The following is a 26,744-nucleotide window of genomic DNA, read 5'->3' on the forward strand; positions in this document are numbered from 1 at the left end:
CCTCTAACCATTATCACCACCTTACTGACCTTCTCTTCAATCTCTCCATAGGTATGAAGTCAGGTACCCTGACTTTGAGATGGCTAGTTAATTGTGAACCTCTTTTATTGTAAAAGGTGAGTCTTTAATCAAACCTCAAGGGAAGTAAAGGACATGATGTTATAGAGAATAGAAAGGATATTCAAGACATAAAGACAGGGTGAACACGAATGAAGACAATCTTAACAGGAAGAAAAAGGTTTACAGAGAATTTGACTCCTAAAATTTACCAGTTTAGTGACTATTTTAATTATTAAAGGCAACTAATGATATAATGTTCCTTTTGATCTTCAAATGGCTGCATAGACATTATTTTTCTTAAAATAACAAGTATGTTTGTTGCTTTTGCTACCTACAGTGTTCCTTTGATATCCCATCTCCTTTAGCAAATCAGAAATTATGCAGAGGGCATCCCTATCATCATTCCCCAATTTGCACATGACAAACTAGGTGTGTGCATAACAAGATCTCCTCATACCTGGCGCTTCACATGCTACATATTATAGGGTCATCAGTACATGTCACAGGCATCAAGGAACCCAGCCATAACTACTTTAGCATCAAGAATTAGCTAAAAGTACCAGATGAGATTATCTTGTAAATATTGACAACATGGTAGCAGTTTAAATGCCTGAATATTCTTTATTTGTCATCCCTGGGTAGGGAGTTGGGAAATAAAGTGGGTGAAGGAATCTTAGGAATAGGAAGAATGGGTAGGAATAGGGCTTGAAATCCTTTCACAGAAGAGAATGCGTCTCTGTCTTTTTCTCTGAAGTTGCATGTCACATTTCAGTGGTTTTAAATGTGAAATGGTTATTAGGGAAGCGACGCTATTGGCAAAAAGCCATACAAAGGCAGGTTCAACTAGATTAAATGGAAAGCAAATAAAAAAACTGAAACTGAACTTAAATCTTTTTACTTACAAAAGTGATAATATTCTCTCCATGTGTAAGTTGGGTTGTTCCAGACATGGAAAACCAAAGACTCAAACTTCACCTGAAATAAGAGTCCTGTTCCATTACGAATACCCCAATGCTCGGAGGAATGCTCATTTCAACAATCCTTCTGCAGTTTGGGAATGGTGTCAGGGAAGACTAGAGCAACAGAGATGCTCCACAGCAGCTTCAAATGTGTTGCTCTTGGACACAGATGCATTCTGCAGACAGGCATTTCAGAGCTTGCACAGCAGCTCAGTGATCATTATACTGCATTGGTCCACTGTCTTCAACACTCAGCTTCCCCCGCAACAGTCCAAGATGACTTCTTGAGCCCCACGATGTCCACAGTTCAGCAGCAGAAAAATCTGTAAGAGTTACCAGCCCCACCTTTTAAGAACATTCCTTAGAAACTGTGTATGACATGTTTATTTATGACACGTCTTTGGATGTAAATGAGTTACATGGCTATATCAAGCTCCCAGGGGAGCTGGGAAGTGTAGTTCATATTTTAAACGACAGTTTGCCCAGCTAACGTCCAGTGGTTCTATCATTAAAGAAGAGGGGAGGATGAATCTTGAGAGGACAATGGCAGTCTCTGCCCAGGCTTTATGCAGCAGGGATCCGTCATTTATGGCTGCCCCAAATTCTTTGAACATACTGGCTGTTTTCTTTTTTTTCTTTAATAGTTTCCATCACTGCAAATCCCTAGTGGGAGTGATTGAGAGGCAAGAAATGAGGCTGGAGAGAGGGCACAGGCTTGGCTGCAGAGAGCCTCATGCATCATGTCAAAGAGTTTGGATTTTATAGGCATTGGATTTAGATTTGTCTGGCACTTAGATATAATAGATGACAGACAGACAGACAGACAGACAGACAGACAGACAGACAGACATAGACAGAAATATAGTACTTTTGGTTACCAACTATGCTTAAGGCTATTTTAGCATGAAGGATGGAACAAAAATAAAATTGACATTCATTGCTTCTAAGGAGTATATAATTTTGCAGAGAAAATATGCCCTTAACTAAAATCCAATGCAAAGTAGTAAAAGTTAATAGACCCTTTTAATTTTCAGAAAACTTCCATATAAATGATTGAGTAAATGGCTGAAGCAAAGAAATGGAGTCTGAAAAGGAAGGGATATTTTGGGAAAATGAGTAGTTTATTTTGACCAAATAGGAATATATACAGGGGAGTAGGGGGAGAAAACTAACAAAATAAACTGAGAATATTTTGAGGAATATAGATTTCCTGTTTCTGAGCATTTAGAAATAACAAACAGAAGACCTGAGAATTTCTAAGTACATAGATTGAGGCTTGCTTGTGTTTATCAAATCTTTACTAAGCCAGATATTATATCAGATGTTGGAGACTCGAAGCCTCAAAAAATCCACTGACCCCAAGGCATGTAAATCTCCCTAAAGCCAGCTATGTGAGGTCATAGAAAACCATGACCTGACTGCTCTAGCTATTTCACTGGCTCCTAAATAGCCACCAGAATATCTGCAATTTGTCTCCAAGTATGTCTATGGTTTCCCTTATCTATTACAGTGGAGCAAACTACTCCAAGAGTTAGTTTAGTGTCTTAAGACAATAACAGCCTATTATTTCTCAAGATTTTGTGGGTACTTCTGATTCACATGGTGTCAGCTGGGGTGATAAGAAGACTAGAAAGTCCAAAATGATCTCATTTATACTGTGGGTATAGTTAGTTGCTTAAAGCAATAAAAAATTATTATATATCAAGACTGAGAGCTCAGCTGGGGCTGTCAACCAGGGGCCCCCATCTCCATCTACTCAGGCTTCTCCGGCTTCCCCACAGCACGGCAGTCAGGTTCTGAGGCGTGTTCCTAGCGGCAAAGGTGGAAGCTATAGATCTTTTAAGGACCAGCCTCAGAAGTGGCACAGCATAACATCTGCCCTGTTCTTTTGTTCAAAAAAGGTCATAGGGGCATGCAAATTTAAGGAGGAGGGAAATACATTCCATGGCTTGATGGGGAGCAGGAAGATCATATTGCAAAGAAGTATGTGGAATGGAAGATACTGTTGCAATCATCTCTGTAAAAAACAGTCTATTACTATCCTCTAGCTGTAAGAATTCATATTCCTCTCACTTGAAAACTGTTCCTATCTCATATCCCCAAAATCTCATCCCATTTTAACATTAGGCTCAGACTCAAGCTCCAGGAGTTTTTCATCTTAATTAGTTAAGAATGAATCTTCTTGGGTGTAGAAAACTATGAACTGTCTACCTCACTCCTATGACCAACAAAGTGGGGGGATGAGAATAAGATAATCATGATAGACATTCCCACTCAAAAAGGGAAAACAGACAGCACTTAGCAGTCACTTGTTTATAGAAATTATGATATCCAGCCAGGCACGTGCTGCTAATCCTCCCTGCTCAAGAATCAGGAAACAGACATTGATTAAGACCAAGTTCTACTCCGTCTGATTCTGAACTGAAGCTTTTTTTTTTTTTTTTTTTTTTGTCTAGCTGAGAGGATCTAGGAGACATAGGATTTAATTTTTTATAAGGTCTCTGGAATCTTATAGACACATCCTTGACTTGGCCTTGACCGATACCACATTATACTAGTATCATCGTGGGTTTGATCTTTTCCCAGAGTCATTTCTTTGCTAACCTTTTGCCATCTGGAGAGGCTTGGAATTAGAAACAGTTTTATTTTCCATCCTTGAAACTTTTAGGTTGGAAAAATTTCCTCTGATTTCTGCTTGAAACCCAAATTGTTTCTTTAGATCTTCTTTCTCTTTTGTCACTCCATTATCAGTAGTTAAACATTGCCAATTGACACTTTCAATGTTCTGCCTGGAATCGCTTATGCCAAATTCACAAGTTTATTAGTTATATTTTCTATCATCCATATTACCTTAGGTGACAGTGTTGTCAAATCTTCTGTCTTTAGACAGTTGCCTTTCCTCCAGCCTCTAATATTAATTTCCTCATTACCTTTTCAACGTCTACTGAGTCTTCATACTTTTCTTCATTCTCCTATCCACAGTCCAATCTCAAAGCCAATGCTATGTATTTTAGGTTTCTATTATGGCTTTACCCACTGCTATACTGTTCCAAAACTTAGTTGCTTAAGGCAATAAAAAATTATTATATATCAAGACTCTGCCAACTGACCATGTGTACTTCTGTTTCCTGTGTTGACTGAAGTGCCAGGGTGAATGAGAAGTTAAAAATGGCATCATGTGCATGGCTGGCAGCTGGTACTGGCTGGGGGATAGCTCACCTGGTGGTGTCAGGTGGAGGTCTTGGTAATCCGTAATCTGGGCTACTCCACAATCTATCTGGGCTTCTTGACATGTTTTATCACATTTAATTTACCTCTAACCTTAGCATTGTGAGGTAGGTATTCAAATAAGACACCATTCTTGCCCTAAAGGAGTTTATGTCTGGTGGAGGAGATAATCAATGATTATAATGTAAATCATACATGGGGAAATGGAAGTTCACAAAGGTTGAGTAAATTGCTCTTCATCTGACAGCTGACTCAGATATGAACTAGATCTGCGTGACTTCAAAACTATGTTTCCTGTGCATTTAGAAAGTTAATCCACATTTGCAGACCAATGGTAATGGAGATTTGGATGTTGGAAATGAAAAAAGGATCAAATGCAAAAATACTGTGCAGGCAGAATAGACAGGACTTGACGACTGCTTAGCTGAGGTGGATACGGCCAACAAAAGAATCCAAGTTACTCCTGTGGGACCACAGTCAGGAAATCAGAAGAAAGGATTGGTAGTAAATAATTTCACTTGCTTTAACCACGTTTAGTTTGAGGAACTGAACAGACATACAGTTGTTATCCACAAGCAGATTTAAGATAGAAAAATTTCAATCATTTATTCAGACTTTTTTGAGCACCTTCTATATGTCTGGTTCTGGGTTGGTGAACGAGAAGCCATGATCTCCAATGGCCATGATCTAAGAGTCAAGATGCAAATAGAGTCCTACAGGCAAAGGATTATGCTTTGATATGATAAGGAGCGCAAGAAAAGTAAATACACAAGTCAGCACAAGGGAACAAAGAAGAAAGTCAAGAGGACACTAGGGGAATTAGCTGCATATGGATGGCCATTACACCAGGCGATGGATGCAACTGCTAAGAGAAAGAAAGGAAGAAAATGGCTACAGACACTCATTTGGATGAGGATTCGAAGAAGTAGACAGGAGGAAAGTCTAAGAAGTAGGGAGAGAATCAGCCACAGAAGTCACGAAAAGAGAAAATTTCCAAAACAATCACACCAATTCAGGCAGTGTTAGAGGCAGATCAATGGAATGAGATGTGGTCAGGAGCTTTAATAGGCAATCGATGTCGGGCTGCCAAAGAGGATGAAGACCAGGAAGAGATGGCTTTATTGGGCTGGAATTCAGTTCTTTCTTTCTGTTTATATGGAAATGAGATAAACTATGATAATTCAATCTTTCAAAGACATTAAAATGACTTCCAGACAAACAAGTATATTGGTTATATTGCTCTATCATAATGACTCATATCCCAGGAAGAGATAAATGAACTATATGCTGAATGAGAAAGAAACACTTAGCTAAGATAATTAAGTTAGCTAAGCTTAATTGAGGGTTCAGAAGCTCCAAGTTTTGGAATGAAAATGGTAGAGGATAAACTAATTTTCAAATACGGAAGGATAATTTCAGGTTAGAAACTGAAGAGGTCTAAGGATTTAGTATCTGCACTGTCCCATTTCAACTTCTTGTTCTGTCTGAAAAAAAATTCATCATAAAAATAGAAAAAGCTAGACGTTTTTGAAAGCACAGGGCAACTATTCATTTTTAAACCTTCTATTTCCTGTAAGAACCATTTAACCAAAACATAAAAAGCATCTATAACAGGATGTTAGAATGGCTTTTTTTTTTTGGTTTCAGTTTAAGTTATGACCCCAAGGACTGAGAACAAAACACTAGGTGTAGAAGCCTCTACAATCTAAAATGAGAAGTAGTCTGGTAACTTGCTTTGGCAGTCCTTAGCATAAGGAGACTCCAGGATATTTAAAATGTTGGTGAAGCCAAGAAAGAGGACTATTTTTAGAGAGAATTTCTTTAGAGAGAGTTATTGGAATGGTATGGAATTCACTACCAGTTCTGACTCACACACACACACCCCACCACCATGAGGGAAGAGAAATGCAAGCCAAGTAAGTGACAATGAAGGCAATTACTCAGAAAGTTTGACCTTCTCTCCTGGAAGTCTGTGAAACACGTAAACTGATGTCATACATATTTAAAGAAAAGTCCAAATGTGGGGTGTGGTGGAGGCTGCCCTGGTAAATAGCAGTGCTCAGCCTCATGTTTCCCAGGGATAAATTGTGGGGCTTCAAATTGGGATCCAGTATGGATACCACCCAAGAAGGCCGCCTAGAGGGAAGATGGGACTCCAACAGAATAGACCACTGGATGCCCATGGTCTGGGGAGGAATTACAAGCAGACTCGGAGACGACAAACACTGCCTTAACCTCAGAGGTTCCCACTGGGGAAATCTTTGAGAAACACATAAAAGTTCCCCAAGCGATCATGAATCAGGTTTGGACATCTGCTCAGAGATCAGCAGAGTGAGATCATGACTGTGTGACAGTACTAGCCATGTTAAACCTTTCTTGCCCCTAATATATCTTCTACCTCTTAGGATCCCACCCCCCTCCTCCTCCCAAGCTGCCCCCAGACTGGAGGAGTCAGAGACAACCTAGTGTAGTCTGGTGAGATAAGGGTTTTAACCTCAAATAAAGCTTGGAGTCTTGATTATTCCCATGGCCATGTTAATTCTGAAATGAAATTGTTATTGCATTTAGAAGTACAAGACAATTTTTTTTTAATAGCTGGGAGCCAAGAGACCTGCCCAAAGCTTTATTGAAGGCCTGGGTAGACATAGTCTACACAGATGTTTTAAAGGGGCAGTGGTTTTTTTGTTTTCTTTTTTAGCTTTATTCTCACACTTTAAAAAGTCTCACTTGTTAGTTGTAATGTTTATACCTAGGTGGTGTTTTTTAACACAGTAAAACAAAAAGATTAAAGGTGCCACTGCGGAGTAAGACCTTCTAGATTCAAAGGCCAGTTCCACCACCCACGAGCTGTGTGGACTTGGACGAGCGACTTAGCCATTGAAAGCTTTCTCTCCTGGAAAGTGGAGATAATGATTATTCCTACCTCATAGGGCTGATGTGAGAGCTAAATAAAATTATGGAGGTAAATTGCAAACAACTGTGCCTACCACAGTGAGTACTCTATAAATTATTATTATTAATTTTACTTTTTACCAGTTACAATTAACCTCTTTTTCCTTGTCCCCAAGAGTATATTATTTGATGTTTATTTATCAGACTATTACTCATATCTCTACTGCTCATTAAACTCACCTTTTGGATGTAGTTTTTATTTTTATTTATTTATTTATTTTTAGCTCCTCTCTGAAGTAAAATTCTGCAGTCATTCCTAGCAGCACAGCAACACTGGGCAGTGCCTCCAATTGAAAACTGCAGGCAGAATTTGAGCAAACGGAAAGTGATTACTCTGCCTGCCATCTCCCTAGTTCCCTGCAGAGTGAAATATCCTCTGCACCCTTGGTAGGAATGGTCTAAGAGTTTTGAAAACTCCTGGGTTCATCATTGTGATTTTCCACCACTTTTGAGAGCATCATTTCACAGAAATTCTAGGTGTGCGGGACACATAGCATTCTGGTATTTTCAAATGTTTCAACTTACTTTATAAGGATGGTTGTCTGGTTTCTTCCTTATGGGAGAGGAGGGAAAGCATCAACATAATTTGAGCTGAACATTCTCGAAAATTGAAAGTCACTCATCTTAAGGAGTATTAGGTAATCAATCTCAGGTGCTTCCTCTTTCCTCCAAAATCTTAGAGAAAAAGAGCCCATTGAAGCTGGCTCGCAATGGCATCCAGGGATACTCATAGAAAATAAAAAGGAAGTTGGCACAGAGCAAGCAGTGTGCACATCAAAGGGCTGTGGATTCTGTGTAGCTGCATCAGGGCATCGCTGTGCTAAGGGCTCTTATAACTGAAAGAAGCCTTTGGGGTCAACTACATCAGCCTCCTCTGTCCTCTGCTAACCCGGAAATCTCTTCCTAACTCTCCCAAGTGACAGTTCTAGCTTCTGAAATGACTTGTTGGCCTTCCTGAATAATTATTTTATTTTATTCAATGCTTTCTTTTAGAGATATAATACACTTACTGGGTTCAAAAGATAAAAGGCACAACAGGTGTACAGTAAAATGCTTCTGTCTTGTCCTTGTTCACAGGCAACTACTGGATCTTCCCAAAGGGAGCTGACGTTATCAGTTTAACGTGTATCTTTTCAGAGCACAGACTTGGAACAACGAATGCATGTGTGCGTAAATGTACCCTTCGCTATCACGCAAGCTGCAGTATGCTACATAATGGGTCATGCACCTTGATTGTTAACCTAAAAACTTATTTTAGAAATTATTCCATATCTGTAAATAAAAAGCTTTCTCATTCTTTTTAGAGCTGCCTAATTTCCATTGTACGTATGTATCATCATTTATTTAGCTAGTTCCTATTTGTAGACATTTAAATTGTTTCTAATATTCCAGTATACTAAATAATGATACGATGAATGATTTTGTACAAAGGTGTTTCTCATATGTGAGTACATCTATAGATGAAATCCCCAAAATAAAATTACTGAGGAAGAGAATGTGTGAGTTTATAATTTAGAAGTGTCCATACCAAGGTAATGGACGGACACACACACACACTCACGTGGGAGAAAATTAGGTTTATTGGAAAAACTCACAGCGGGTAGGGCTAGTAAGGTGTAAAGGTTCACAGTCCTGTTAACGGCCTGAGGAGAGGCATTCTGGGCTGGGCACCTCTGGCTGCTGCATGGAAAGTGTTCCAGGAAAAGGACCCTGTCCTCATCCTGCTCTTTGTGTTTCTAGGGTGATCCGACAGAGAATACTTCCTTAATTGTGTAACAAGTGATGCTTCCTGGACTAGGAAATGTCCTTTGGGATCAGAGAGCTCAGTTAGTGCCTTTGCATACCAAGTCTGCTATTAACCAGCGGTCTTGTGCCAGCCTAATAACCTAACTCCATCTTGGTGACCTAGCTCATTGCTGAACTACAAGAAAGGGAAAAAAAAAAAGCCCAGGTATGCAGAGAGCTGTGAGAGCTGTAAGGGATTCCCACGAGTCCGAAAAATTCCCTTTCGTTTGCTAGTCACAGTCAAATATCCCTCCATTGAGGGTATGGTAATTTATACTCACACCAGTGAATGGCCTCGTTCATTGAGTCGTAACTTGAACCTTGAAGACTTTATTACATTGTTCGATCTTCGATAATATGGTCATGAAAAGCATAGGCTTGGTATGGTTTAAGTTTATATTTCTTTTATTATTATCAAGGATGAGCATCTTTTCATATGTTTTAAAATAATTCATTTTCCTCTTCTGTGATATGTCTGTTCATATCCTTTCCTGTTTTTTATATTGGATTATTGGTCTTTTTGTTATTGGTTTGTAGGAGATTTTTATCTCTCATATATATTAGGGAATTAATGCTTTGTAACACAGATTGCAGGTGTCTCCCGATTTATCATCCGATTTTTGAGTTTGCTTATGGTGGATTTTATCTTGCAGAAATTTAATTTTTCATGTAGCTGAATTTATCACTTTCCTTTTTTGGCTTTGGGTTTTATGTTATATAAGAAAGAACTTCTGTACCTTGAGATTATTTTTTTAAAAAAAAACAAAACTTGTCCTGCATGTGTTGTTGTTGTTTTTTAAGAACTTTTATGTAATATTTCTTTCCTTTTCTTTGTTTTTAAACATTTGAATCTTCAACCCATCTAATTATTTCTAGCTTTTCAAGTTAAGGACACATAATAAATATCTGTAGATCATTTTTGTATCTAGAGAGTTAGGAGAAGTTGTAGCACTAAATCTTATTACCTGTTCTTCTAAAGAATTTGACTACTTTTGAATGCTAACTGCTCAATCAGTGGGTTCATTCCTTGTTTTGTTCTGACTGTAAGCTTCCTTAGGATCTCAAATTTTCAAAGACCTGAACTTCTAAGCAGATGGACACTACTAGATTTCCATGAAACTTAACAGACATCTTTTCCAGATTATTTTTCTTGTTTATCTAGCATTCAGCCATTCTTACTGGGTTTTAATCAATATTACATAACTTTATCTAGCTGTTCATGAAAATGTTTTTAAAAGAATATGTGCCCAACAGGAATTTTGTGTGGATGTGTGTGTGTGGATGTGGGATTTGACAAACTGATTAAGAATTTTATGTGGAAACATAAAAGATCAAGGATGGCAAGGCATTCTAGAAGAAAAATAATGTGGAGGACTCATCTTGCCAGAGAGCAATAGTTTTTATAAAACTTAAGTCAGTGAAGTACTGGTACAGAGGTAGATAAACCAGTGCAACAGAGTACAAAGCCCAGAATCAAATTCACACATCTATGGAAACTTGATTTATGATAGAGCTGGTATTGAAGAATAATGAAAATTGGTTAGAAATGGAGGGATTTTCAATAAATATTGGGATAATTAATTACCATATAGAAAATAATTGGATGTGTATTTTACCTCATAAGAAAAGTGTAAATTTTCAGTTCATTTAAAGATTTAAAAGTAACTGTCAAAACTATAATATACTGGTAGATAATACAGAGAATAACTTCATGACTTTAGGGTGGGAAAGAATCTTTAAAAAAAAAACCAAAAAGTGCATATCAGGAAAAATAAAATTAATAAACTTAATTTTAGTAAAACTAAGAACTAAATTTCTATTTAAAAATGGAAATAACAAGTAAGACACAATCAGGAAGAGAACTTTGGAAGCATATGATTGGCAAAGGATTAGACTCTAGGCTATATCAAGAATTCCTGCAATTTAAAAAGAAAAAAAAATAAGCAAAAAAAGAAAAATGAAAAGTCACTTCATAGAAGAGAAAGCTTGAATGGCCAACAGACAAGTGAAGAGGTGTAAATTTCATTGATATCATGAGAGGGAAAATTCAAACCACAGTGATTTCCATTTGAAACAACTGGCAAAAGTCAAAAAGTCTAACAAATCTGATAAGGATGTAAAGCAAAAAAGCCCATAACTCCGTTAGAACTCTTTTCTGTACCACATAAGCCTAAATGACATGCAGTTTAATATTTTTGATATGTAGTTTACAGATAAAACACATAGTGACTTTTTATTAAGAAAGGAAAACAATAGACATAAAGTGCAGAATTTGAAGACAGTTACGCAGGAGACTTCAAGTATTATGGTAATGTTCTGTTTCTTTAACAGGGTAATGGATACATCAGCATTCATTGCACTGTTATTTTCTATACTCTGCATATATTAGCTAGCTTTCCAGGGCTGCTGTAACAAAGCACCACACACTAGGTGGCTTGAAACAATAGAAATTTATTTTCTCACAGCCCTGGAGGCTAGAAATCTGGAATCAAGGTATCAGGAGACTCTAAGGGAAAATCCTTTCTTGTCCCTTCCTTGTTTCTGGGGGCTCCTGGAATTTCTTGGTCTGTGGCAGCATAATTCTAACCTCTGCCTTTGTCGTCACATGGCCATCTTCCCTGTGTGTATTTGTGTTGTCTCCTCTTTTTATAAAGACACCAGCCGATGAATTTAGGGCCCATACTAATCCAGGATGACCTCATCTTAACTAATTACGTCTGCAGCACTCCATGCCTGAATAAAGTCACACTCTGAGGTTTCAAGTGGAAATGAATTTTGGAAGGGCATTATTCATCCCACTACACTGCATATATTGTATTTTTATTTTTGTTGCTACTCATATTTAAATTCACAAAAAGAGTGACTTATGGGTCTCTGTGATGTGTCATTAGGGGTCATCTCTAACTTGGTGGATTAATTAATACTCCTGGATACCAAGAGCACACAAATATATCACAACAGATCTTTCAGATCACTGACCTGATTCATTCTGGTGTGCTAGCATAAGCAGGACACGTTTATCTTAAAGACATGCCGTCTTCCCCTCTGCCTACACTTCCTTCTTGTTAAATCAGAATATGGATGATTTTAAATGGCTCTAAATGGACGATTTCATCTTGCCTTCCCTAGGGTTCCACTAGTTTGTATCGCACAGTATAGTGATTTTCAAAGTGTGGTTCCAGAACCAGCAGCATCAGTATCGCCTGGAAACCTGCTATAAATGCAAATTCTTAGATTCTATCCCACACATATTGAACTGGAAACTCCACATTGGGGACCAGAAATCTGTTTCAACAAGCCCTCTCGGTGACTTCGATACATGTTCCATTTGGGAAGGACTGGAATAGTGGATAAGAGCACACACTCTGGAGTCAGAATGTGTGGATTTGAATCCCAAAATGTTTGCTACTTTTTAGCTGTGTCATCCTGGACCAATGACTTAACCTTTCTGTTTTCTCTTCTATAAAAGAAGAAATATCATCTATCATGTTGATGAAAATAGCACATTTCTAAAATGGTAATTATGAAGATTACATTAGTTAATCCATGTAGAATGCTTACTGCTGTGTTTGGCATACAAGTACTATGTAAATATTATCTAATTTAAATATTTGCTACTATGTTAAAAAAAAAAAAAAAGGAAAAAGAAACTTGCCTCCTTCATTTATTTGTATCACTTTCCCAGTTCCTAAGAACAATCAAGTTTGCAATGCTGGCCTAAGATTTCTTGAAGATGCTACCTCCTCTTTGGAAATTAAAATATGTTTTCTTAGCCTCCTACATGCCATTTTCATCATTTCTCCAAATAAAGGTAAGCTGGTGGTTCTGTAATTACATCAAAGTTCTGTATCTGAAATATAAATGAACTGAGTAAAGAGTACTTCCCCTGGGCCTGGAATTTAAAATTAATTTAAACCAAATACTCACCCATCCCAGGTTTCACTTTTCTCCTAATGATATTTGTCTGTCTCTCTCCAATCTGAGTGTCATCCTCCTTAACAGAGAATATGAAGGAAAAAAGTTCTTCCTTTATTATAACTAGATCATTTGAATTTTCCCCAGTGATAGGCCTCTTATTTTATTCACCTGATGAATGGTACATAATTAAAATGCATTTAGTTATTTATTCAACAAGTACTTACCGTGGACCCCTGTATGCAAGTAGTATTTTGTATCTTAGGAATACAGCAATGAACAAAACACACAAAAATCTCTGCCCTCATGAATCTTACCTTTTAGTTGTGGTATATAGACAATATAGAATACATATACTGCATTAATAAATAAAATGATTCAACAGATCAAAAACCAAATACTGTAGGAAAAATACATTATAGTAAGGAGGCTTGATAATGTTCATGGGTTAGAATTTTAAAAAAGGGTCTTTGGAATTTACCATACTTTGTTGATTTACTATTTTATTTCACTATGATTTCTCCTCTTGGGAACAAAACTAAGAATAAGATCTGCTTCCCTGGTCTTGAGCTTTCTAGGAGACCTGTTCCCCCTAGGTTTCAGTGAAGGTAGTTTCCGGGACCTGGTCCAGGTTGACCAATTAGCCATAGGGTGGTTACACATATACCAAAGATATGTTATAAATAACAAATTATCACAAACTGGGTATTTAGAGCAATAGAATCTATTTTCTCCCAGTTCTGGAGGCTAGAGTCCAAAATCAAGGAGTTGACAATGTTGGTTCTGGAGGTTCTAAGAGAGAATCTGTTCTAAGTTTCTCTCTTAACTTTCCAGAAATGTTTGGTGTTTCTTGACTTGTAGACACAGCACACAGATCTCTGCCTCCAGTTTTACATCACCTTCTTTGGGTCTCTCTGTATGTATCCTCTTCTTAGACGGCATTTGTCATTGGATTTAGGGTCCACCCAGATAATCCTTCGTAATCTCATTTAGAGATCTTCAGCTTAATTACATTTGGAATGATCCTACTTCCATAAAAGGTTAAATTCACAGGTTTCCTTTTGAGGGTGGTTAATTAGGTTTACTTATTATTATTATTATTTTTTTTTTTTTAATGGAGGTACTGAGGTTTGAACTCAAGGCCTCATGCATGCTAAGCATATACTCTGCCACTGAGCTATACCCTCAACCTCTAAATTCATAGGTGTCAAGTGGACATAATTTTGGGGAGGGGTCACTACTCAACGTAGGAGGTGCTATCTGAGAGTTTATAGTTACTGTGGTGATAGTCCCCTGCCTGAAGCAGTAGATACTGACTGTCAATAGTTGTAGCTAATTTGGGGACAAAATTAGGACTTCAAGATTAGGTTTTTATATTGTAAAATGTAGGCCAATTCAACACCAACTCCTGACTGAACTTACACACTGGTCCTATTCCAAAAACCGTTTCTTACTTACCAGTGAGGAGACAAGGACAGAAATTGAGAGTAAGTAAGTCTTTAGAAACTTCCATAGCAGTTTGACAATGTCTGGTGAATTAAGAGTTAAAAGGGGGGGGGTGGCTTATGCTTTGTGTTTCTTTATTAAAGTTCATTTTTGTAGTAAAATTCATTGTTACTGTATTTTAAAAAAGTACTGATCAGTAGTAAGTTAAAAACATTAATAAAGCTGATTTTTTACCACAGATTGTCTGAGAAGCCCTGGTATTGGCTACTGTTCACAACACTATAGAAAATAATAATATCTATTCACAATTGTTTGTCCACAGGACTGAAGACATTTCAGTGCCAGGAATGGAAGGGGTATATATCACGGAACATGTGCCTTACACCACCGGTAACAATTTCTAACTGCTCCCTTGAGCTGCCTCAGCAGCCAGCTTTATTTTGTCACTGTTATGGTACCCACTCATCACCCAAGGCTGGTGCAATGAAACCCAAAATACCTCCAGGTCAGGAGAACGGAATCAAGTCCAGGCTCACAAGTTGCCATCCGCAGGACTGTAGACAGCTCACTTTGCCCCCCTAGTCAACTTTTCTCATCTAAAATATATATATATTTTTTGCTTTGACATTCCACTCAACACCCCTAACACCACCATCAAAAATAAAGTGTAAAACAAAACAAGGGACTGTCTCACCGAGGGATACACTGGAGAAGTGCGCATTTTTTTCAGTATTTCATACATATAGAAAAATTGAACAAAGGTTGCAGTTGAAAGGTTCTAGAACCAATTCCAATGCAGGAGGAGGACGGAAGTTTCCCTACACATTCAAATAAGCAACACTCCAACACCAGCTGGATGTCCTACAATTCAACTCCTTTCTGACACTGTCTACCCAGAGATAGCGTTAGGTCCCACAAGTTAAGGGCTCTGTCCCACAAGACTGCTCTCTACTCCAGATGCCAGTTACAAAGTCAGGTTGTTGCCTATGTTTCTGACCAAATTGCTACAGATTGGAGGTTCTCCCATGTTCTCTTTGGATTTCAGACACCAGTCACAAGTCCAGATTGTTGCCTGTACTTCTGAGAGATTGGCTATAAATCAGAGGTTCCCAGAATCCCCTCCTTGAGTTCAATTAATTTGTTAGCACTGCTCATAGAACTCAGGAAATTTATTTACTCACTAGATGACTGATTGATTTCGAAGGATATTATAGGATTCAAATCAACAGCCAGATGGAGGGATACAGTGGGCAAGGTCCAGAACACAGAAGCTTCTGTCCTCACAGAGTTTGGGGCTTGGCATAGTGGCATGTGGAAGGATTCTGATTCCCTGCCTGGAAGCTCTTCAAAAACCCCTTCCTTTTGGGTTTTTAAGGAAGCTTCATAACGCTGGCACGATTGAGTAAATCATTGGCCATTGGTGACTGATTCAATCTCAAGGCCCTCTCCCCTCCCAGGAAACCGGGGTGTGAGCCTGAAAGTTTCAATCTTTCAATCAGGGTTGGTTCCCTTGGCAACCAGCCCTCATCCTTAGGTGCTTTCCTAGTCACCTCGTTAACATAAACCCAGTTGTGTTGGAAAGGACATTGTTATGAATAAGAGACTTATTTCAATTTTATGGCTTTGAATCAATCTTAGGAACTGAGGACAAGAGACCGAATATTATAAGAAAAAAATGCTCTCATTGCTCTTATTGCTCAGGAAATTTCAAGAGTTTTGAGAACTGTGAGCAAGAAACTATAGACTAAGACGAAATATGTATGAGAAATATATTTTGGTTATCTGAGTGGCCAAATATGTATTTCTTATAAATTGCAATATTGCAGCAGTAAGCATGTATATAACTACAACCTAGAGTTTACCACTGACACATTCTTATGTCTGTCACTATTTATCTAAGGCTCTCTTCTGTCATTAATCCATACATTTTCCATTCCAGAAAATAGAGACAACAGTACACTTCCACTTAAATACTTCAACATGTTTATCATTAACCAGATTTCAATATTTGCATAGTTTTCTTTTATATATATATAAAATTTGCATATGGAGACATGAACAAAGCTTAAGTGTATATTCACTGGCATTTGACAGATACATCCATTTATATAATCCAAACCCCATCAAAATTTTAAAAATTGCCATCAGTCCAGAGACAAATGGTCTTGATTTTTCTACCCTAGGTTGAATTTTCCTGTTTTACATCTTCATATACATGAAATGATATGAAATTTTCCTTTTTTATATGAGGCTTTTTTCACTCAGCATGATGCTTTTGAGATTTGTCTGTGTTTCCGCGTATATCAGTGTTCCATTTAGCTGATTAGCATCCATTCTGTGACTGTGTGTGACTACACCACAATCCTTCTAGTCATTCTTCTGCTAGGCTCCTCAACTCTGTTCAGTTTGCAACTAGTGGGCATTCTGTTCTGTTCTATTGATTTACATGACTATTCTTAACTGATTCCACACTGTCTTGCTTACTGTAACTTTATAATAAATCTTTGACCTTTTTTCTTATTTTCAAATGGCTCTTTTACCTTCTAGATCCTCTCTCTTTCTATATATATATTAGAATCACATTATCAATTTATGCACAAAACCCTACTGGGATTATGATTGGAATCTAGGTATATTTGGGTAGAAATGATGACTTACTGACAATAAGTTTCTGCAATGAAGGTCATTTAGTGACTTTTAAATTTCCAATATTGTATTTCTTAATTCTAGAGTTTCCATTTGTTTTTTTTCTTGATTTCCTGTTTTCATTTCTCTTTTTATTTACTATGAACATATTTTGTCTTTATTTTACTGAGCATAGTTTCAAGAAATGCTTCAAAATACTTGTCAGCTACTTTCAATATCTAAATCAGTCATCTTGGGGTCAGTCTCTATTCATATTTTCTGGTATCTTCTTGTGTCTGGTAGCTTTGAAACAAATCCTGCACACCATGCAAGTCATGTTGCAGGTGCTCCGGATTTGATGTTCCTCTAAAATGGGTCAATAGTTTGTTCTGTTTTTACAGACAAGAAAGTTTGTTAGATTTTGCTTGCGAAGATTATCCTTGGGATGCCAGTTCAAATTTCAGTTCAGTTCTTTTACTCTTATTTGGTTTTCTTGGAGTCTGTCCCATGCATGCATTGCTCATGCATCAGTGAGATCTTTGGGCAAATTTTATATGCAGAATTTGCAGCTCCTCCTCTCTGGCTCTCTTTTTTCTGGGACTCCCCCTACCTCTCTTGCTTTTCTAGAGGTTGTAGTTCTCCAACTCTGTCCTCTGCTTTTTAGGTTAAAAAGACTGAGTTTTCTGTTAAACTTTCACCTGTCCTGCCTGGCTCTGCCTGCCACGTTCTCTAAGCTAGACACTGTTTAAAAAGAAAGAGAGAGAGAGAAGAAGAGGAAGAAAGAAGAGGAGGAGGAGGAAGGAAAGGAGGAGGAGTGAGAGAAGGAGGAAGAATAGGAGGAGAAGGACAGATTTGAAACTCATTCAGTCTGATTGTCAATTCCCCAGTGCTTCCAGCGACTTTGTTGTTTTTTGTCGAGTTGGTAGTTGTTGTCTGTAGGAGGACATAGGATGTAGGAGCTTACTTGGCCTTACTAGAATCAGTGAAAAACAGAAAATTTAAAAGATGCTTGTAATTAGAGCCTATTGGTAAAAAGAGGGCAGCGTTTCTCTGAAAGAAAGAACTCTTGGGAAACACTTTAATGGTCCTTTTGCTTATGTAAATGTGAAGCCCAGAGCTAGAAGGGATGAGGGGCATTACAACAAATGGGATGTAAAAATTGTTACGCATAATGAAACAACAGGAATAAAGTTCCCTGAGGATGGTGGCAGGTGGGGGCGGTGTCTAAAATAAGTAGGGAAGTTTAGGGAAGAAGGGTGACAGTAAACAACCAGAGGAACTTGGCTGGGCGCAGGGTACTAAGAGATAAAACAACTAAGAAAATAAAGGAATCTCTGATGTAGAAGAAATTAAGTGTCGGGACTGTCTGATACTCAAGTGTAAGGTGTGTCTCTGTTTTTGTTTTAATCCTTCTCTTTATCCCCAACCCACAGTCTATATCCCACTAATTGTAAAATTAAAAAGGGGGAGCAAATGCTATTCCTTATCTGATTACTTTCCCGTCTTGATTACATACTACTTCTCTAGCAGGTATATTATCTGAACAGTCATCACTAAATTAAGTCTAGGACAACAGCCTCCTAGGAAGATTAATGACCTATAATCTACCTTTATGAAAGAAGCAAGCATCCAATAAATGAGAAAATGCATACCATTATCCAATAAATTGTTAAATATCCCAAGTTCTTACCTTACTGAGTATTTGACAAATGGATTTCATGTTTACTCAATTACCTCTTCACTATTGTCATGTCACTTGCTTTATCGTTTGCTTAAATGTATGTCTTTTCACTAACAATGTTAGGTGTACCTGACTCCACCCATTCTGCATCCAGGAGGGATACACAGCAAGGATGGTCATTTTGGGACACTGAATAGTGGACCACTAGTATTACTGCTTCACATTCTTAGATTTCAGTAACAGTCTCATTCTATCTACATAGGATGCCAAAAGTTTAAATACATTTTGTACAAAAGATTATTTTATTATTTTCTACATAGATCATAATGCCATGCTGGGAAATACTTGGTTCTAAGTAACAATTTTCTTTCTCATTTAAATAGGAAAAAGAAGGTGTAATTGGCAAGTAGAGTTTCTGCCTGGGTAAGAACAACAACTAGGTTGAAAGAATTCCATCTAAACACAAAATATTTGTGTTTTAGTTAGTTTGGTAGCATTTTTGTAGGTAAATACAACAGTATTTGTTTCCATTTAGAAACAGTGAAAATGATTTGCAAAGCCTGTACCAAGATATTTGTTTTTATGTCCTCCCTCCGTTTCTCTGATAACCATGTCTTTTTCTCCTTTGATAAACAACCTCTTCACCTTTATTAGTTCAACAGACTGACCACAGGAAAGCATCAAACTTAGTACTGGGCTTAGAACAACAGAAATGTATGGCCTCACAGTTCTAGAAGCTAGAAGTCCAAAACCAAGGTGTCACGTACCTTCTGAAACCTGAAGGGGGGAATTATTTCTTACCTCTTCCCAGCTTCCTGTGGTTTACTGGCAATTTCTGGTACTCCTTGGCTTGCAGCTGCGTAACTCCAGTCTCTGCCTCCATCATCACATGAAGTCCTTCCTCCTTCTCTTCGCCATTGTCTCCTTATAAAGACACCAGCCATGTTGAATTAAGGACCTCCCCTACTTTAGTATGATGTCATCTTAATTAATTACATCTATAAATACTCTATTTCCAGATAAGGTCACATCCTGAGGTGAAGGGGGATAGGATTTTAACACGTTTCTTTTGGGAAAGTACAGCGCAACCCATAAAAATCACTATTTGCAGCCTTTGGGATGGATCTGACTCCATATTTAGCTCAAGAGATGGCCACGTGGCTCAGGCCTCCTCAGTCAGAACAGTAGATTCTCGTGCCCAAGCTGCTTGGTTCAGGTCTGTGCATACGTACGAATCAGAGTGAATAAACACGACTACCATATGTAAAACAGGTAACAGCAAGGTCCTACCGTACAGCACAGGGAACTATATTCAATATTTCGTAATGGCCTATAATGAACAAGACTATGAAAAGGAATATATATATATATATATATATATATATATATATATATATATATGTATATAAATGAGTCACTAAGCTGTACAGCAGAAATCAACACATTGTAAATTGACTATAATTCAATAAAAAGTTAAATTTAGTTAAAAATACAGCAGGGATTTTGCTGAGATCTCAAAGTGAGGGGCACTCTGGTTTAGCTTAGTTTTGTTTAATGTTTTGTCTGTTGGATTTGAACCTGGGTGTGTGGAGCCTAGATTTGCTAGTAGCAGCTGTCCAGCCATGACTGGGTGCCAGTGCGTGGAGGAATGCTGAGAAGAGAGGGAGAGGGAGGAGAGGGAGAAAGAGTAGTTAGGGTTCTCCAGAGAAACAGAATTATAGCATGCAAAAGTGGATACTAAGGAGTCCCAGGATGTGCAGTCAGCCAGCTGTGGACTCAGGTCTCCAGCAAAGAGAGCTGTGGTGTAGCTCCAGTCTAAGAATAGAGACCTGAAAACTGGGAGAGCTGATGATACAAGCTCCAGTCCCAAAACTAGCAGGATTTAGACCCAAGAAGGGCCCATTTTCCAGTCAGAAGGCAGGAAAAGACTGATATGCCAGCTCAAGCAGCCTTTCTCATATATCCAGGCCTTCAACTGATTGCACGAGGCCCATCCACATTAGAGAGAGCAGTCAGCTTTACTTCATGTACTGATCCAAATGCTAATCTCATTTTAAAACACCCTCATCGACATACCTAGAATAATGTTTGACCAAATATCTGGGCACCATAAGACCCAGTCAAGTCGATGTGTTAAACTAATCATCACTGAGAGGTAGAGACCAGTCCCCTTTGCCATGACTTTAGCTTGTAAATTCAGCCAGGCATGCATGGCTTTTCCAGGAATGACCCATGTATTTCTTGATTCCTTAACATTTCGGTTGTCTTCTCTAATTGAAATACCCATCATTATCTTCATAATATTCCAGGACCCATAGAATTCCAAGTGGAAATCACTTGCAAATATCACAGCTGAGATTTTATTCTCCATCTGTCATCATCCTCAGACTTTCAGGGCAAACTATAGGTCTGTACTCCACTTGGCTATCAGCCAATAACTTGAACCATTGTCACCTATTCCTTAGACAACAGAAATTATATACTGTAGTGTTGGTTTTTTTTTTTTTCCTTTTTTTCTTTTTAACCTCACTAAGGAGAGAAGATCTTTCTTTTGGCTAGGGTATGCTTGCAATTTATGCTTTTTCAGAACTTTTCTATCTATTATTCATAGTTGTGTTCCCACACCAAAATATCCCTTTGAAATATTAAAAACACAATCAGCTAATAGTCTAGGAGAGCAAGTAACTCTTTGTCTTAGCATAGTGATTAGAGGATTTATACAACCCAAGCAGATATTGAAAATTCCCCACAATTTCACACAGTCTATAAGTTGACATTTTCTAGCCCTTGAGATGTCTGCATTTATGACTCTATAGAAAGAGAACTCAATCAACCGAACAATACAATCAGATTGCTTTCTTTAACACTTGCTTTCTGTAAAGTTTTTTGATTGCAGTGACACACAAACATTAAAAAAAAAACCAAAAAAATAAAAACTGCTCCACCGCAAGACAAAAACTCTACCAACTCAAGGATAAAATAAATCATCTAAAGGCAGTAAGAGTGCCAAGTATTAAAAAGATTCTACTCAGAGGATATATGAAAGTCCGCCCCACTCTGTTTGGCTTTGTTCTGGGCCTTGCTTCTGTTCTTGCAAGTTAATTTCAATAGTCAAGAATGGGGTTGAACCCCTGTATTATGTAATCAGTGCCTAGCCACACGTTATGGATGCTTCTGGGATGTTACTTATAAAATTGAATCACATTGCTGACTCCCTAGAGGAAATTGTTATCTACAGGAGTCATACAAGAAAACTTTTTTAAAAGCAAGGCATCTACTGGGTAAAATAAAATGTCACAGATTTGATGTTCATGTATAAATCTGGTTTTTCTTATTTTGGACTTGCTTTAAACAAGTCTAGATTTCTCTTATTTGAAATTCATCACAAACCAGATTAAATTGAGCTTTCCGACTACTCTAAAGCAAGCAAGAGCAGAGGAAGTTGGACTTAGTTAACTGAGGACTATACGTAAGTGAAATTTAAGTCTTTCCTTGTTTTCCCTTGAAACCCGATTTAAAATATTTAGACTGAAATTTTACACATGTATAGGGATAATGTGGTTTCATTTTGGTAAACAAAACTATTTTTTAAAAAAGTTATAAGAAGGAACAACAACAACAAAAAACCTTAACTGGAGAGTTTTGGATTCATTCTATTGCAAGTGGCAGAAACCCAATTCAAATTAGCTTGCAGAAAAAAAAAAAGATAATTTACTGACTTATTGGCTCCTTAGTAGGATAGAAATATCTAGTTCCTCAGACCCTTGCTGATGGTAAGAACTGCTAACTTTTCATCAATTTGAAATATAAAAATATATCCCATTATAAATTTTTTCTTTTCTTGATTATTAGTGATGCTGAAGTTTTCTTCATATGTTTGTTTGCTATTTGATTCATTTTCTTTTGTCAATTGCTCATTTGTTCATTTTAAATGAAATGTTTTAAAATTAAAGGTATTCATCCTATTGTTATCAAATGTTTTCCTATTGGTTTTTTGACCTTACAGTATGGATTTATTTTGCTTATCCTTTTAAATTTGTATGTAGAAAATTCCGTCAATCTTTTCTTGTGTGGAATTATGGGTTACTGAACACACTTAGAAAACCTTTCTTACTCCAAAATTATTTTCTCCTTTTTAAAGTTTTTCATTTTTTTAATTTAAATATTTTATCTGGAGTTTTGTTGTAGGAAATATCTATCTGTAAACTTTTATGTTTTATATATTTGGTGTTGCAGTTGTTGGTCATACAAAGTGAAATGGGGACAGAGACAAAGAGATGGCAAATTTGACACTGCAGAAATGGTGAGTTTTGTTTTATTTTGTTTTTTTAACTATTAGTCCAGATTCTTTTGATGTAAGAATAGTAATTATGTTACTGTGTATAAACAAATACAAAAACAAAAACAAAAATACCCCATCCGAATTATGACTTGAAATAAAAATAAACAATTATTATCCTCCCAGTTTTCGTGACTCATGGATTTTGACTTAGATAAGTGGTTCTGCCTCCGGGTCTCTCATGAATTGCAGCCAACTCATGGGCTGGAGTTGCGATCATCTGAAAGCTTAACTGGACCAACAGATTCTGCTCCCAAGGTAACTCACTCAAATGGCTGGAAGGTGATAAGGCCTCCGTTCTACCCTACTTGAGAGATCTCTGCAGGACCATTTGAGTGTCCTCATGAATGGTACTAGTTTTCCCCATGCCTAGTGATCCAAGAGAGAGCAAGGTAGGTGAAAGCTATTCTTTCTACAACCTGGCCTCAAAAGTCAAATAGCATCACTTCCGCCACATTCCAGCTACTAGAAGAAAGTTACTAAGAACACAAGTAAGGTCAGGATTGGAGTTCTCTTTCTCTGTCCTCAAGCTCAGCTTCCTATGTTGATTTTAGCCCCAGTCAGGTCTTTTCTTGGGTTGCAAGAGGATGCCAGCTTTGGTGCCTACATACTACCATCTTGATATGTTGACTTACTTAGTCCTGAGTTACATGTTCCACCCCTTCAGCTGGTAGTGGAACCGGACTCAGACCACATAAAGTTAAGACTGGAGGAAGAATAGCCCCCTGCACAGAAAACAGAGATATTTCTTGAAGAAGGTAGAATTGATGTTAGCGAGGCAAACAACCAATATCTTCTGTACTATCCATGCATACATACACCTGACTGACACATTAAGAGGTCTCAGAGTGTATTTCCTATAAGGCAGGAATCACATTTCTCAAATTTACTCTGTAGTGCTAGTTACCATATCACACACAAAGATGTACTTACCAGTGCTTCTGAATGATCACTGATGAATGATCTAAGATTATTTGATCATCGATGTTCCTGATTAGGAGACATATAGAAGTATAGAATAGTAAAGTGTAGTATCTGGCTAAAGGCAGCCTAGGTTCGATGGGTATTGAACCAAGATCTGTGCACTGCTGGGAGAGCTTCATTGCAGCAGCTGAAATGGCAAAATGGAATAGGTGACAGCACCTAATGTTTGTTGTTCCTATAACCACTGAAGAGGAATAATATCAAATTCCATTATGAACACAAGTCTTATTTCAGTTTTAAAAGTTGAAAATACATAATTAATTATGCTCTTTGTATAGCATATGTTTCCTTATGTTTGTCCAAATTTGATAGCAACATGTCACAAATCCACACTACAATTTCCTCAAAGTTGACAAATATTACTGAGATTTGCTAACGCTACCCTGACTCCTCTCTGCTGCAGAGGACTCGTGACACCCACGCCAGAGATCTCTTACCTCTCACACCTCGTTCAAAGCATCTGTTTAGTTGAATGCCAAGAAGAGCAAGAGTTGCAGGACCCCACAGAAAACATGATGTAGCACTGTACTTTCCCACAAAGCCCTTTACTGCACAGAGAGTGTCTATGTCCACAGCAGCCTCAGCAGAAAGGTAAAGCTGCCCAAAGGGATCCAACGATTAGCACAATTAATGTTAGTTCACACTGTTTCTTTTTAAGCAAACTCCTCATGATGTAGCTGCTTATCCTCAGGCTCAACATAACTAATTGTGTGTTTAGCCACATCCTCGGCATGACTCGAGGGCTGCCAAAGCCAATTCTATCCCCCAGATGCTCTTTAACTTCACACAAAGGCTGAAATCCCACACAAGTGATACCTTCAGATAAGTTTTTTTTTTTTTGATACAGTGCTAAGAAAAACAACAAAAAGTAAGTAATTCCAGAATGGGTTCATAAACACACACCGGTATGTAGGAAATGAGCTTAGCAGTTTCTTCCTAGCTGTTCCCTGCTCCCTAGGAGAGAGGCAGCCCCATGGCATTCTAAATTTCCGCATGACACCATGTTGTATACATATTCATATTCCCACACATGGCCCTCTGTATGAGAGGATGAAGATGATGGTGTATGTTAGAAGGGGATATAAAAGAGAGAGAAAAATGGGATTGAGGACAAACTTTATTTACTTCAATAATTTGGCTGGGGGAAGCTCCTATTCATTTGCTAGAAGGTAGGAACTGAAGCTTTAGCATCTGATAGATATCACATTGGTTAGTCAGCTGTGGCCCCTAAGTCCATCTCCATTGTATTACTCAGTTCTCTCCAGAGTGGCAGAACCAATAGGGTGTGTGTGTGTGTGTGTGTGCGCGTGTGTGTGTGTGGATAGATAGATAGATAGATAGATAGACAGACAGACAGACAGACAGACAGATATTAGAGAACTGGCTCATGTAATTGTGGAGCCCAGCAAATCTAATATCTGCAGGGTAGGCTGGAGACCTAGGAAAGGGTTGACCTTGTGGTCTGTTGACAGAATTTCTCTTCCTGGGGAGAGGTCAGTCATTTTTCTGTTGAGTCCTTCAACTGATAGAATGAGGCCCACCTACATTATGGAGGGTAATCTGCTTCATTAAAAGTCTACTGATTTAAATGTTAATTTATTCTAAAACTTCCTTCCCAGAAGCATCTAGAATAACGTTGGACCAAATATCTGGGCATTGTGGCCGAACCAAGTTGACACATGAAGTTACCTATCACATTCCCTGTGGCCAAGTGATGGAGGAAAAAAAGCAATGATTTTAAGACCATATCTCGGAGCTCTGTCTTGCCTAACAAAAAAAGGGCTCTCTGGATAAAGTTTTCAATCACTCCTCTCAAAAGCTATGATCACAGAACTGTGACATGCAATGAAGTTTTGGCAAAATGATGGCCTTTGTCTTATTCAGGGCAGTTCACTGAGCCATGTAATTTGAAGACATAAAATATTTTACCCCATGTCAAAGGTAATGCAACTCACACAGATGCCAATTTTCAGCTACTGGGGTACAATAATTAATGTTCAGTGATCTGCTGACAGGCACACACCTTGTAGATTATCTGAAGAAAATGGTCACTTTTCCAGTCATATGTATTTTTTCACTCTGTCAGTAAAAATGTTTAATGCCTCTTATGTGCTAGTATGTTGCATTAGATGCTGAATATATGGAGATTAATAACTTAAAAATCCCTCCTTTCACAATTAAAATAGAGAGACAGATTAATATAGACTCATTCCTCCCCCAGAGGAGAAAAGAAGTGTTTCAGATAAAAGAATAGTTTTCTGAAGTGATTCCTGAAATAAGACTTAATTGATTAATAATAATAATAATAATAAATAGTAAAGATTCCTTGAGCACTTTTTATGTACCAGGCACAGTTATGGGCACTTTACGTATGTTCATTGATTTGATGAGTAACACTTTACCAGATGCCTTGGGTTGGGATGGCATTCTAGGTAGAATGTATAGCATGTACAGACATGGTGGCCTCAAGAGAGGTGGACACATTCATGGAAATACAAGGAACTTAGTAGTGGAACATAAGGCTGCTATGCAGAGTCTCAGTAAGTGAGACTGAAAATCCTGCCTTTGGGAAATTCCATAAACAACAGGCTATCTCCTGCTTTGTGTCTAGCTCCAGTGCCCACACTCAGTGCTTTGGGTGGACACAGTGGAGCTCTTCAGGTGTTCACCCAACAGACGAGGTGCTCTGAATGCACTTACCCATTTACTTATGGTGTCAAATACCTCATTTGTTAACCTAGTCCTTTGCTGTCCTAGTCAAAGGAGCACA

The 26,744-nt window shown here is 37.9% G+C and overlaps 1 long non-coding RNA gene across 1 annotated transcript; it reads right to left on the minus strand.

Annotated features, from left to right (window-relative positions):
* Positions 1 to 738: 738 nt before the first annotated feature.
* LOC140697160 (uncharacterized) lies at positions 739 to 19,554 on the minus strand. The gene is made up of 3 exons (XR_012074001.1): positions 19,453 to 19,554; positions 12,912 to 12,978; positions 739 to 1,342 (listed from the first exon to the last, which is right to left on the minus strand). It is a non-coding gene; the product is annotated as an uncharacterized lncRNA (long non-coding RNA).
* Between the last annotated feature and the right edge of the window lie 7,190 nt (positions 19,555 to 26,744).

The sequence above is a fragment of the Vicugna pacos genome, chromosome 6 (assembly GCF_048564905.1).
Source record: "Vicugna pacos chromosome 6, VicPac4, whole genome shotgun sequence".
NCBI lineage: Eukaryota > Metazoa > Chordata > Mammalia > Artiodactyla > Camelidae > Vicugna > Vicugna pacos.